The 15,353-nt window shown below is 39.5% G+C and overlaps 1 protein-coding gene across 2 annotated transcripts in view; it reads right to left on the reverse strand.

Moving 5' to 3' along the window:
* ARSJ (arylsulfatase family member J) overlaps positions 1–15,353 on the reverse strand; it is a 162,434-nt gene that overhangs the window by 34,099 nt on the left and 112,982 nt on the right. Inside the window, exon 4 of one of the 2 annotated variants that reach the window (XR_014243803.1) lies at positions 14,332–15,023. The exons of the other annotated variant lie outside the window; for it this stretch is intronic. The gene's annotated coding sequence lies outside the window, so the exon portion shown is untranslated. Of the gene's footprint in view, positions 1–14,331; positions 15,024–15,353 lie in introns of those variants that run through there. 2 annotated transcript variants of the gene reach the window in all.

Genomic DNA, 15,353 nt, shown 5'->3' on the forward strand with positions numbered 1-15,353 from the left:
GGGGGTTAGAATCACCTGTGACTTCTTCACTCACAAGCCTGGCACTTGGGCAGGATGGCTGAAGTACAGGTGAGGCCAGGCCTGTCCACAGGAGCACCTACCCACATGTGACCTTCCCATGTGGCTTGGGCTTTTCACAGCATCACAGCCAGAATTTGAGAGGAAGCATCCTGAGAATGAGCATTCCAGATGGCCTGTGTGGAAGCTTCATGGCCTTTTATTATACATAGTGTCAGATCTGTGCGTTCTATCAGTTATGAGATAGTCATAAGAACAACCAAGGATCCAGTGGCAGTGGAATGGGGAAGGAGGTGTGAATTGGACTTCACTTTTCCATGAGAGGAGTAGCTAAGAATTTGTAGCCATTTGCAAAGTCATCATGGAAGGGTAAAGAAAAGCTTGCATAATCATGGAAGGAAACTGATGTGCAATGTGGTCAAATCACAGTTCAGTTCATAAAAACAAGATCCTATCTCTGTATGGTGTTCTGCAGCTTATAGCACATTTTCGTATGCCTTGCCTCATGTGATCCTCCCAACCATCCCATGCTGTAATGAAGGACTGTTATTTTTATCCCTAGAACATAAAAGAGTAAGATAAATTCTGAGAGAAACCAGAACTAACTAAATACCATACCACTTAATGGATAGCTATTTAAATCTATCTTCTAATATTTCAAGCTATACCCTACACCTTACTCTGGATTAAGCAAGTAATATTACATGCTTACTAGTTATGAAGCACTCTCTTAGGTGCTGTGGATATATAAAGAGAAGTAAACTATCTTTGTAAGCTAGTGGAGAGGACAAACTTGAATGCGGAAAATAAAACAAAAGGGGTGACATTAAGAGCCCAGTGACAAAGACGTAGAGAGGATGGGGCACTCAGTTCGGACTGTGAGGAAGTAGTATTTAAGCTGAGCCTTAAAAAATAAGAAATATTTAGATTGGTGGAAAAGAGGTGGCCAGACTGCTCGAGCATGAGCAAAGGCACAAGATGCGAACTTACACTTTCAGAGTTCCAGAAGAAGAGAGTGTGGCTGAAGTATAAAGCAAAGAAAGAAGAGAAAGAAGAGAGGGAATCTAACATTGCACATTAGTCAACTCACCTTAAATTGTCTCAAGGCTACCTATGATGTCTTTCTTTTGACACCTATGCAACAGAAAATATTAAATATTTCTCATGTGTACACATCATTTTCCATCTCTGGAGCTTAACTCATCATCGCTAACCTCTCCGTGGCCTCATAAGTTTCTTCAAAGTCATCTCTCAGTTGATGGCTTCGCTCTCGGTGGATGCTACTTTCTTTGGTTACAAACTGCTTGTCCTTTTGACAGAGCCTTCATTAGTCATTTACCTCCTCATATAAAATAGAGCCGGAATGAATAATAATTTAGATGGTCTCAAAATTTTCCCAGAAAAACTTCTTGAAGGAATAAGAGGTAATTATTACAGGAACAGGTAGAGAATTATTAGCAAATTTTACAGAATCATTTCTACTCTGATCTAACTCTAAAATAACATTGAAAAAATAAATCATATTTTTTCTAGGCTGGTTTCCAAAAGGATGTTTTTCAACTCAGTACTGAACATCCTTCTCTAGGCTACTCCCTCGTGACCCACCCTTATCTCCTGCTTCCCTCTCCTCTCTCAAATTACTCAAAATCTATTTCCTATTTGTCTATTTCCTGTCACCCACCATTAAATGCCCTTCTGATTACAACAACAGGGATTAAAATTTTGCACTTACAGAAAAATATTATCTCACCAGGATTTTGCTATGTAACTTTTCATGACCACTAGGAGATAGCGAGCATGAAATGATTAAACAGAAATGACTTTGAACTACTGTTGCTAGGAGTATTTATTGTATTAACATTGAAAGTATAATGGCACTGAGCATATGGATCTGATTACATTTTATGCTCCAAACAGGAAATTACTTTCTTGCCTAAAGGCACTTAAACCCTTGTGAAGTTCCCACAGCATGGAAAAGACTATTGGTCCTGCAGAGAGAATGCAACAGTTAAAGCAGAAGACACTGATCTTGGCTCGAAGAAAAAGGTATCATATCACATGGCCAGCGTGTTAGAGCATATATGATGCGCAAAAACGCTTCGGCAGAAATCAACTGATTCTGAGAAAATCAACAGGTACAGTGTATGACACATAATAGCAGCTAAATGAATATCTGTTAAGAGAAAACCAATACTAGAAGGCTATATTTTGGGCAAGTACATAAGCATAATTAAAATCTACTAATAAGAGCCTGAAAGATAAAAACAGATACCCCAGACCCAACTTAGTAGGACAGTAAACCGCAGGTGACATATAGAAATAGACTCCTAATCCTACACAACATTGTAAATTAACTCTACTTTAATTAAAAAAAAAAAAAAGAAATAGAATCCAGCCTAGCAGTAAGAGTTTAAAAAATTATCAAATCCTTTAAGAGAATGTACTAATATATCCTGTATGTAGAGTATATATAAAGTTGCATGTTAATCTTGATGTATTTCTCATTACAGAGTATAGGTTCAGTTAATTTAAATAAACATTTTGGTCATTTTCATTAAGTTCATAATGAAATAACTCATTGTTTAACATGGATTCCTAAATGCAATGACTCATATCTGGCTATTAGAATTAAAATTCTGGTGCTTTGATTGGCAAAACCAGGAGAGAGGAAAGTAATAGAATTAGGTCTTTATGCTGCATGTAATTCTGTTAAATTAGAGAATAACTTGAGGCTTAGAGAGCACAGGTAGCTTGTCCAATGCTACCCACACATGTAGAGAAAGCACCAGTCTCCAGGAATAAGATTGTTTAATGTTCAGGGTGTTCCCATTATTCGCTGCTGCTTCGAGTCTTAGGAAGTACTGCGTGCCTTATACTTGAAACTATTCAGTGTGTAAGGCACTATTTACAATAATTTTCCAGTGGATAGAAGTAGAATTTCTGTATTTACTCACTAACCATTTTTGTTCTGGACATTGGTCCCTCTTGATCTTTAGTTGTAATGTAAATATGACACTATTTAAAAAAAAATACCCACTTGTAATGAGAGGAGTTTACAAATGATGTTGTTGAAAATAATTCTTCACTTGAATATCTAAGGAAAAATATACAACAGTTATCTATCAGCATGCTTAGAAATTTACTGTCTGGCTAAGTTTAAAGTCTTTTGCTGAATGTCTGACTGAAAATGACATTCAGCAAAGGTATTAAAGATGGTGATAAATGTAATAAATTCTACCTCTGAAAGGTCATTTTGGTTCAGAGGAGAACATCTTAGCTTATGATTACATAATTATGCCAAAGTGTTTCTGCAAGAATGAATAGGCAACTACTGTCTCCATCTTAAGAATTATGACTTTGGTAAAATGCATAATTTTCGGGGACTCTCAGGATCTAAGAAAAATTATTCTTTAGAACTGCAGACATTAATAATATCTAGTTGGAAAAATATTTTCAACAGTTAGCACTTTTAGAATAGGCATTAGCTTACATGTTTTTAAACTATTCACTTAAAAGAAAATATATGCCAAATGCTCAAAGCAATGATTTTTCTTAAAGTCTTGCATTAGGGAAATGATACAGACTCAACTTAAGTACACAAAAATAATCAAACAAATTGCCTTAGGGTCTCTAGCCTGTCTCTTCCACCTTAGGCAACACCTAATTTTATGTAGTTATCTTTAAGTCAACCACTCGTTCTTTTTCACAAATATGCATGAAAGTCATATGGTAAATAGCTTTCAGGGCATTTTCAATCTCTTGGGCCAAATTCTTAACAGACTACTCCTATAATAGTCCCAAGAGCACCAAAAAGGTGTCTGCTGTTTTCAAGGATAATCGGCTCATTAGCAGTGGAGCTGACATGACCAATTTAAGGCATTTTTAAGTCAGCCCCGACTAAAATGGACACAACTGTATTATCTTGCTGAATTTCACATAGCGAATTCAAAATACAATTTAATGACTTACAGAGAAAACATCCCATCTTGTTAAGCAATGCAGTTGGGCACCCACTGACTTAGGAACTGTATCACTCAAGAGCGGCCAAATGTGTATATATACATCAAGGGAAAGCATTAAGACACTATGAGAAAGATTAACAAGTAGTTTTTAAGACTATGTTGCAGACGTGTTTATATCAGTAAATATATTTTTGTTAAAGTTTTTTATATTTCTTGATTTGTTGAAACATATATAATAAAAATATAATTCACATGCCTATATGTAACTTAAAAGTGTTGGTAAATAGCATTACACTGAATTATTTAAATTAAGAATATATTAGGTATGGTTGTAGAGACTTGGCTAATTTGGACTAGAAGGGATACTGGTCTTCAGTGCCATAGAATAATGGGAAGAGGAAAGAAGCTGGGGCCAGGGTTGAGGAAATTAACCTGGCTTTGTGTCTGGGTTCCCGGCAGAGGGATGGCCAGCATCCAATATACAGTGTTCAAAGGTGTGATGAAGGCAGCTTGAGATCCCAGCTTGATAGAGCAAGGCAGGAAGGGTTTGCAAGAGGAGCAATAATCAGTATAGGGTAGATGGCCATATCATGGTTCCAGATGGTCTCTCCCTAAGCCTGGATTACAGAGAGCAAGATGCAGCCAGGACCCCCAGGTTCCAGTGTCAGTAGGAGAGAGTGCTGTTAAAGGCCAGAAAATCACAGTTCTTATTATGGTTGTGGTCTTTGGAGTCAGTCAGACCTGGATTATAATCCTGGTGCTCCCATGTACTCACTGTGTTTTGTAACCTCTTTAAACTTAACCTCTCTAAACCCCAGTTTTATCACTGGTAAAGTGGAGCTAATAATATTTCTTTCAAAAGATTTTTTGAGGATTAAATGATGTATAGTAGAATCTAATGGCTAAGAGTGCAGGAATTAAGAATGTAAAGATAAAAGATGTAGCTTTGGGGCTGTACTCCTTGAGTTCGCATGCTAACTTGTGTTTTGGGGCAATTCACTCTCTTGGCCTCAGTTTCCTCATGTCTATGGAAGGAATGCTCAGCGAACCTATCTCTTAGGGTTTGTTGTTAGAACAGGGCCTGTTATGTAATAGTAATTTAAAAAGTTAATTATAATCATTTATGATATTATATCAACATACAAAAGATTTTTTTTTAATTAATTAATTTATTTATTTTTGGCTGCCTTGGGTCTTCGTTGCTGCGTGCAGGCTTTCTCTAGTTGCGGCGAGTGGGGGCTGCTCTTCGTTGCGGTGCGCAAGCTTCTCACTGCAGTGGCTTCTCTTGTTGCGGAGCACGGGCTCTAGGTGCACGGGCTTCAGTAGTTGTGGCACGTAGTCTCAGTAGTTGTGTCTCACGGTCTCTAGAGCGCAGGCTCAGTAGTTGTGGCGCACAGGCTTAGTTGCTCCGCAGCACGTGGGATCTTCCCAGACAAGGGCTCGAACCCGTGTCCCCTGCATTGGCAGGCAGATTCCTAAACACTGCGCCACCAGGGAAATCCACAAAATATTTTCTATTGTTGCTATTACTCTGGTTAATAAGGCCAGTCATATAGAGAGCTAAACGTGGTAGTGATGAGGAGAAAGCTGTGATTAGCAAGCACCTGTGAAACCAGGGCTCTGTCTAGACTGTAAAACCACAAGCCTCCTCCCAGGCGGACGAGGAGTTTGCGCTGTTCACGCGCTGTCTGCCGTCTCCAAGAATAAGCCAGCGTCTGGGTAATGAGACCCACTGCTGAATGAAATGTCCGTAAACTAAGGCTCAGCAAGGCAGGGGAAGTGAGGAAATAAAGACCACGTGATCAGTATTATAGTTTTAAGAAGAAAACCATATGTGTCTGCCTAAAATTTTGTTATATCTTTCTCAGAATTGCTTCATTCCTGGCTTGTTCTGTTCTGATAAGAGGCTCCTGAAGATGTGTCAAAATAAGTCATTCCTCACTGGGAACATCACTTCAATTGCATTTTTAAAAAAATTTACGCTAAAGAACATGATTATGCACTCAATTTCTCAATATCCTGGTTTTCTTAGCTATAAAATGGAGGGGTTGGGGCTTCCCTGGTGGCGCAGTGGTTGAGAATCTGCCTGCCAATGCAGGGCACACAGGTTCGAGCCCTGGTCTGGGAGGATCCCACATGCCGCGGAGCGGCTGGGCCCGTGTGCCACAATTACTGAGCCTGCGCTCTGGAGCCTGTGCTCCGCAACAAGAGAGGCCGCGATAGTGAGAAGCCCGCGCACCGCGATGAAGAGTGGCCCCGGCTTGCCGCAATTAGAGAAAGCCCTCGCACAGAAACAAAGACCCAACACAGCCAAAAATAAATAAATAAAAAAATTAAAAAAAAAAAAATGAAATAGGACTCATCCCTTCCCTTAAAAAATGGAGGGGTTGGATGAGAAGTTCTGTAATAACCTTTCAATTCATAAATTATATGATTTGATGATCATATACCATATTTGGCTTTCCTTAGAATGCCACCTTCAGAGACTAGGACATATGATGTAACCATGTTTTAATAAAGTCCTTATGGAATTCCATGTAACTAAAAACCTTTGGGTTAGGTCCAAGGTCATTAAACTACATTCTGTGATAGAGTGGGCTCTATTCTACAGAGATTTTAGTTTATAACATGTGTGCTTTAAATAAAGTAATTTATAATGAACTAAAGCCTGAGGGAGATCTGACTTTTTCAGTATGCTCTCTCTTGTGTTTTTCTATTAGACGGTGGAATTGCCTATAAAGGAAGTTACCTTGACACTTATATCAATTATTCCTATTGGAAGCTTCTCACTTCACCTTAATCTTTAAGCCTTTAGCTATTCTGAATTGTGTCCGGCAAATTCTGAAGTACTCTTGGCTTTGTAAACATCATATGCCTTAATAACCATTATTATTTCTTCAAAGCATTTTGCTTCTTTCTCTGATGATGTATTAGGTCATGGTAATAGCTGACATCTCTGGGGTGCGTGGTATGTGCCAAGTTCTGTGCTGAGTGTAATACATTGCATTTGCTCATTTAATCTTCACGGGAACCCTTCGGGGTAGTGCTATCATTACTCCCATCTTACGGAAGAGCAAATCAAGCTTTGAAAGGTTGAGTAGCTTGCTCCAGGTCACATAAGTGGTTAAGTTAGGACCTCAACTACCAAGTTCATGCTTTTAATCACTCAGGTTTCTCGATGAGCATGAGGGAGAGGTTGACAGTGAGGATGTCAAAAGCTTATGAATTTAGATGTGTGACCTTCACTAAGAGAAAAACCTCAAGATATTCAAATGTACTTTATTTGAGCATTGTAGCTATTTTGTAGAACCTGGGGATTCTTTCTTATGGCAAGTATTTTGCTTTCTTTAAGTCTGTTCACTGTACTTTTTCTCAGTTGGAGCTTAAATCTATTTTTATCGAAACTAGCAATTCATCCATGCTTTCAGAAAGTTTGGCAATTATTTCTATTTGGAAATGGCTTATACAACTTCCCTGGAGGATCTTTGCCTTTTATGCTCTTGAAAAATAAATTATTTTGAGTTCCCTCTGTCCTCAAAGAGCTATTATTACTAACTGAATCCTTATCACCACAAATAGGCCAAAGCGTAAGAGGCTTTCCTTGATACTGTTCATTAAAATATTCATAACTAGGAATTTTAGATGCATTCCCTGTTGAGTGTAATCAAGCTATTATTGCATGTGTATATCTTTTACCTATTTACTTTTCTTTTCTTTTTTTTTTAACATCTTTATTGGAATATAATAGCTTTACAGTATTGTGTTAGTTTCTGCTGTATAACAAAGTGAATCGGCTATATGCGTACGTATATCCCCATATCCCCTCCCTCTTGCGTCTCCCTCCCACCCTCCTTATCCCACCCCTCTATGTGGTCGCAAAGCACCGAGCTGATCTCCCTGTGCCATGCAGCTGCTTCCCACTAGCTATCTATTTTACATTTGCCTACTTACTTTTCTAAAGTATAAAAAATATTAGACTTTACATGCATATTTTTGTTTTGATGTAGGACAGGTGATGCGAAGAGGGCACATAATAGAAGATTTTTTCCTCTAAGATGCCCTGTCAATTAATTTCTTAAGCAATAATTGAGGCATGGTGCAAGGCATTGGGTTAGGTATAGTGGTAAATACATGGAAATAAAAGAATAGATGGTCTCTAGGGCAATAGGATATATATTTAAAGGAATAAAGTGCAATTTACAGAGTCGCAAAAGAATACTGACAATACTAAATACTTTAAAGAGAGAGGAATTTGTGTAGTGTTGTTATGGAAGATATTGGCTGGCCAAAAAGTTCGTTAGGGTTTTTCCCTTACAGCTTACGAAAAACCCCAGTGAACTTTTTAGCCAATCCAATATAACAGAAGAGGTAAGAATTGATCTTGTCCATAAAGGATGAACAGGAATTTGATGCAGGGAGGGATACAATGAGCTAAAACCACAGGCAGGACCATGACATCAGGACATGCTCAGGACAGCAGCTAAGTCTTCTTGGTTCACAAGGAAAGTATATGTAAGGGCTAAGTTAGAGAAAAAATGAAAAGTGTAGCTTGCAATCAGATAGTAAAGAAGTTTGAATGATAATCTATGAAACTGGATCTTAGTCAATAATTCTAATTCAATTCTAATGTAGGTAGGGGTTTCCCACACCACCAAGCAATTTTGCAACACAGGCTGGGTGTCCTACCATTCAACTCAATTCTGGCACTCTTTACCCAAAGATAGCGTCAGATCCCACAGTATGAGGGCTCAGTCCTAACAAGACTGCATCCTTCCTCCCACTTCAGATGCCAATGGCAAGTCCAAGTTGACACCTATGCTTCTGACTGATCAGCTACAGATTGGATGTTCCAATTATCCCCTCCTTGGGTTTTATTAATTTGCCTGAGTGGCTCACAAAACTCAGAAGCATTTTACTTACTACATTACCAGTTTATTATACAAGGATATATAATTCAGAAACAGCCAGTTGAAAGAGATGCATAGGGCAAGTTATGGGGAAAGGGCACAGAACTCCCATGCCATCTGCAAGTGCACCCCTCTATGTCTCCACGTGTTCACCAGCCTGGAAGCTCTCTGAACCCCCTCTATTTGATATTTTTAGGAAGGCTTCATTACATCAGCATGATTGATTAAATCATTGGCCATTGGTGGTTAATTTGACCATTAGCCCCACTCCCTTCCTAGGAAATTAGGGGGTGGGACTGAAAGTTCCATCCTCTATTTATAGTTGGTTCCCCTGGCAACCAGCTCCCAACCTTTTCACAAGTCACCTCATTAACATAAACTCTGGTGTGGTTGAAAGGGGTTTGTTATGAGTATCAGGACACCTTTACGGCTGTCATCATTTAGGAAATTTCAAGGGTTTTAGGAGCTCTGTGCTAGAAACAGGGTCAAAGACCAAATATATACATGTATATATATATACACATACATACATATATATGTGTATATATACACATAAAATAATTCACAATATCACAGTCATCAAAGAGACTGATTATTTGAAAGTGGACCACTAACATGTTGTTTAGGGATACTTTTTAAAGAAAGGTAAAATTATTATTCTCCTACAAGATATAAAATAAACATGTATTAAATATTTTATTTTACTTATAATAAAGGAACTAGGTAGAGTTCAAAAGAGAATCTAGGGGCTTCCCTGGTGGTGCAGTGGTTAAGAATCCGCCTGCCAATGCAGGGGACACAGGTTCGAGCCCTGATCCGGGAAGATCCCACATGCCGCGGAGCAACTAAGCCTGTGCGCCACAACTACTGAGCCTGCGCTCTAGAGCCCGTGAGCTGCAAGTACTGAGCCCACGTGCCACAACTACTGAAGTCTGTGTGCCTAGAGCGTGTGCTCCGCAACAACAGAACCCACAGCAATGAGAAGCCTGCGCACCACAGCAAAGAGTAGCCCCCGCTCACCGCAACTAGAGAAAGCCCGTGCGCAGCAACGAAGACCCAACGCAGCCAATAAGTAAATAAATAAATAAATTCTTTAAAAAAAAAAAGAGAGAATCCAAAGAATAGACAGACACAGTAATTGATCAGGAGTATTGGAATAAATGTAAAAATGGAGACAAAACTGTTTTCTAGGTGTCTGTGGGGTGTGCTGTCTCTCCACTGGACAGAATTTATTGACATGTCTATAGGCAAGATTTATTTTGCATTTTTATTAGCTATTGCCAAGTTATAAAATTGTAAGAAGCAGAAAACCCAGAAGAGTGTATAGTGTGTGCAGGTTGATAGGGATGGTTAGGATGTTTATAGTGTGAATGGTAAGAGAGGAAGGAATTCAAAATATGTACAAGTAAACATGTTGCCTGGATGTAATTGCATTATCAATCATGAAATTACAAGGGAGAATGAGGAATCTATGATTAATCTCAGTTTCTAACTTGTATCACTGGGTGAGCAATACTATCATTGACAGCATTTTTTAAATTATAAGATCAATTTTATACAAGTTGACTCTGAAGTGCCATTTAAATGGAAATGTTCGACTGCATTCCTTTTATTTCCTTCCCAGTGGTAATTGCATGTTCTACTGTCCTTTATTATTATACTTTCTTTAGGAATTTAAACTCTGCTATAATGGTGGGCCCTTTCCTGTGAGGTGAACATTTTGGGGTGGTAAGTAGAGTGCGGGTAAAAGAAGGTCTACTACACACTAATGTGTAGAATCTTATCATTGGATAAGGCATTTTATCTCTAGAAAGGCCCTGAAATGAAAATATATTTCCTCGCAGGTAAGAGCTTCCTTTTAGAAGCTAAAGCTATCATATTAATGTGTTAAAGAAAGAACAGAATCCAGAATAAATTTGACTCAGGGCTGGTAAATGTTTGGGCTGGAAAATAGCAAACACTACTGTGTTTTTTGTGTGCATGGAACTGTGCTAGGCACTTTACTTCCAGGCATTAGTTCCTATTACCCTTACAGGATTCATTTGGGGTAGGTGATATTATATTCCCCATTTACCAGTGAGGAAACTAAGAGAGTTTGTTACTTGTCAGGGCTCACAGATCTAGTAACATTTGAACCAGGACTGAGCTCGGACTTGTGACTCCAGATACCACACAGATTCCACCAGACTCCACTGCCACTTGAAAGGAATGGAAGATTTGCAATTATGGCTTTTCAAGGGAAGGCAGACTTAGGATGAGGGTCATAGTGAGAAGTCTTGCTCAGAAATTTGAGGTACTGAGTATCCGGGCATAGGGAAATCAAGGTGCACAATGAAAGAAAGATCATTCCAAGCAGAGGATCAGGGGGATTTGAATTCAAGTGAAAAAAGGATACGACATTTGGCGTTAGGATCATGTCTTTGCAGAGTATTGTTCCTTTGTTGAAAACCATTATTCTGATGGTTAGGTGGTTGGGCTATGAAACACCATTCATGAGTTCATAAATATCTCTGCCACTTACTAAGCTGTTTTAACCCCGAGCAGTGTGCTCTCTCTGCCCTCAATTGTAAAATGGGGATGATAGCTTCTCAGCGTTTTTGTGAGGAATCAGTGAGTTAAACTGTAAAGCACTTAGAAAAATGCTTGGAACTTAGCAAGCATTCAGTGAATATTTACTATTATAATTATCATTAATTATACTAATGACACAGTTCACTTTCCAGAGTATTTGACTACATCGTGGTTGTCTCAGTCAGGGTTCTCCAGAGAGACAGAACCAATAGGATGTGTATATGTAAAGATATTTATTTTAAGGATTTGGCTCACACAACTGTGAAGGTTTAGTGCGTCCAAAATTCAGTGGGGGAGGCTTGGCAGGCTGAAGACTCAGGAAAGAGTTGCAGAGCGCGTTCAAAGTCAGTCACGCTGGAGATCCAGGAAGAGCGAATCTTGCCGTTAAAGTCCAATTCCTTCCTGTTGGAGAGGTCAGGCTTCGGTTCCTTTCAGGACTGTAACCCGCCCACATTGTAGAAGACGATCTGCTTTACTCAAAGTCCACCGAGTTAGGGCTTCCCTGGTGGCGCAGTGGTTGAGAATCTGCCTGCCAATGCAGGGGACACGGGTTCGAGCCCTGGTCTGGGAAGATCCCACATGCCACGGAGCAACTGGGCCCGTGAGCCACAATTACTGAGCCTGCGCGTCTGGAGCCTGTGCTCTGCAACAGGAGAGGCCGCGATGGTGAGAGGCCCGCGCACCGCGATGAAGAGTGGTCCTCACTTGCCGCAACTAGAGAAAGCCCTCGCACAGAAACGAAGACTCAACACAGTCATAAATAAATAAATAAATAAAAGAACGTGAATTTCTAAAAAAAAAAAAAAAAGTCCACCGAGTTAAATGCTAATGTTATCCAAAAACAGCCTCGCAGAAACATCTACGATAATGCTCGACCGATATCCCTGTCCTTTCAGGCTGTTATAACAAAATACTGTAGACTGGTGGCTTAAACAACAGAAGTCTATTTCTCATAGTTCTGGAGGCTGGGAAGTCCAAAATCAAGGTCCTGGCGGTCTCAGTGTCTGGTGAAGGCCCTCCTTCAGGTGCTTTCTTGCTGTATTCTGACATTGTGGGGAGAGGGAGAGGGAGAGAGCGAGAAGAGTCTCTTCCTCTTCTTATTAGGGCACTAATCCCAAACATGGATGCTCCGTTGTCACAACCTCAATGAACCTAATTACCTCTCAAAGGCCCCACCTCTTAATACCATCACATTAGTGGTAGGGTTTAACATATGAATTTTCTGGCGGTGGGGACACATATTTATTCTATAACAACCAAATGTCTGGACACTGTGGCTCAGCTAAGTTGACACATAAAATTGCCCATCACAGTGGTAAATCACCTTAGCCTTTGCATCACAGGGTTTGCCTATTTGGTCCGTTTATTTAGTAGCATAGAAAAATATACTTATAATTGCACGCCTGAAGTCAACTATTTATTGACAGAGTATGTCTTTTAGGGTATGCCTCTTTCATTCTTTTGTCTCATATGATTTTCAAAGATTTTTTTCCTCACCTCTAGCATATTTAACTAGTGGAACCAGATACTAAATCTGAGGTCTAGCATTCTGGAGAGGAGAGGAATTCAAAAGTATCTTCCTTAAAAAAATGCATACAAACAATCAATGTTGGTTCCTTTAAAGTAACTCATAATGAACCCACCAAGGAATAAAAGCAAATGAAGCTAGTGGCAATTTGTTCAGATTAGATTTTAACTTTTTATAAAATCTTGTGTGAAATCTTACTGTTTGCTTCTTTATGCAAAGTTCAAAGAGCTCCAAGACTAGAGGTTTTTATGGCATATGATGCTAGCATTACTGCCGTTTTAAAATCTCTTTTGTGAGATCATTTTTTTTTCAACCAGGCTCTTTCTTGAGAATAGCTGTTCTCATTCTTCGACAGAACCCCTATTACGTACACCTTTGGAAATGCTGCAGGAGTGGACGTGCATCTGTTTATCTATTAACCATCCTGAGTCCTTATTGTGTGGTTCATTCTTCACTCAGGTAGCTCTGGAGTGTGTCTCTGTCACAGCCAGTAAGCTGGTTCTGTGAGTATAGTTTTTGGTATTTCTTTTACAATGACAGTCTCAGGCAAGAAATTATTTTCTTGTCCAAGGTTAATAAAAGGGCTTATGATAGAGTTTGTAGTTCAGCTGAAATCTGATAGTACAGTTATTTTTCTTCCTTATCACCTGGTTGGAAGTGCTTTTTCTTGGGATGTTGACTTGATGCTAATTTTAAACATCTTTTTCTTTTCAAATTATTTTATTTCATCTTTTTTTAATAAATTTATTTTATTTTATTTATTTTTGGCTGCATTTGGTCTTCGTTGCCATGCGCGGGTTTTTCTCTAGTTGCGGCGAGCGGGGGCTACTCTTCGTTGCAGTGCGCAGGCTTCTCATTGCGGTGGCTTCTCTTATTGCAGAGCACGGCTCTAGGTGCACGAGCTTCAGTAGTTGTGGCACGTGGGCTCAGTAGCTGTGGCTCACGGGCTCTAGAGCGCAGGCTCAGTAGTTGTGGCGCGTGGGCTTACTTGCTCCACGCCATGTGGGATCTTCCCGGGCCAGGGCTCGAACCCGTGTCCCCTGCATTGACAGGCAGATTCTTAATCACTGTGCCACCAGGGAAGCCCCAAAGTATTTTAAATGGTAAAATTAATATCTGCTCACTGTAACTAGTGAAACGGTGAAAAAATTATTAAGGAAGAGCTAACAATTTCCTTCCACTTCCCTGCGGAGACCAGTGCAAATAACTTGATATGCATCCTTTAACCTTTTTCTAAGTGGCAAGAGCTTGCCTGCAGGCAGTTTATTCTGGAAAATGATCCCAAGGACCAGGAGTGGAAGACTGGAAAGAATGAAACAGGAGAGGAGGAAAAGTCAACCAGTAGTTTGTTTTCAACCTGGTCAGAACGGTGGGAAGCTGGGACTTCTGAGGAGCAGTGTAGAATGCATCTCAGAGTTGTTTGCTCAAGGGACAAAAGAGAAACCATTTGTATACTGGTTCCCACTCCCTAGTGGTCAGGATATGCCCTGTGCCCTTTTCGATTTCAGGTTTGCACCTACCTGTGTTGGAATGGCTGCGTTCCTACAAATATCTCAAGTGTTGATGATAAAGACTCAGGGCACAAAGCAAGAAATATGTGATGCAGCTGAAGGAAGGTGCTGTCAATTATACCAACAAGCAGCTGGTTGCTACAGCAACAGCTGGAGTAAAATGTGGACTGAGAGAATGTGAGATGATACCCAGAGAATGTGAGATGGATGAGAGAATGTGAGATGATACATTAAACAAATGCATAATGTTCCATAATGTGTATGTACCGTATTTATTTAACTATACACAATTGGATAGGTATTTGTGCTGTTTCCAGCTTTATTTTTTGCCACCGCAATGTTTCAATAAACATCCTTATGCATATATTCTTATTGGCTGGTGTATTGAGGTCTATATAATACATTCCCCAAAGTGGAATTGCTGCTTCAAAGCACTTTTCATCTGTTAACTGATTCCTTCCTTCCACAGCAGAGTTATTATTATTGTCCTCCTTTTTCATATGAGGAATCAGGAGCATGTAGGAGTCTAGGAAATGAAAGCAGTTATAATTTTTTATCAGGTACTGAAAGATTTAAATTCCAAAAATTTCTTAGACCATAAAAAAGAAACGATTTTAATGTTGTTAAAATCAATGTGTTCTTATTTCTTTAACCTGAAAATCATGTTTCCTTGCAGCCATTTAAACGTCATATTCCCAGGGAAGGGAGGAAGGTGAGTGCTACTTCCCCAGAGAGGAGTTTCTGACCTAGCACAACTCTTTTCACAATTTTCAAATTTTCTCACAATTTCTTTAGGTCAGAAGTCCAGGTGAGCTCAGCTGGGTTCTTTACTTAAGACTTCATGAGGCTAAAAGAA

This window comes from Balaenoptera borealis (genome assembly GCF_965194805.1).
Source record: "Balaenoptera borealis genome assembly, chromosome: 4".
In the NCBI taxonomy this organism is placed as follows: Eukaryota; Metazoa; Chordata; class Mammalia; order Artiodactyla; family Balaenopteridae; genus Balaenoptera; species Balaenoptera borealis.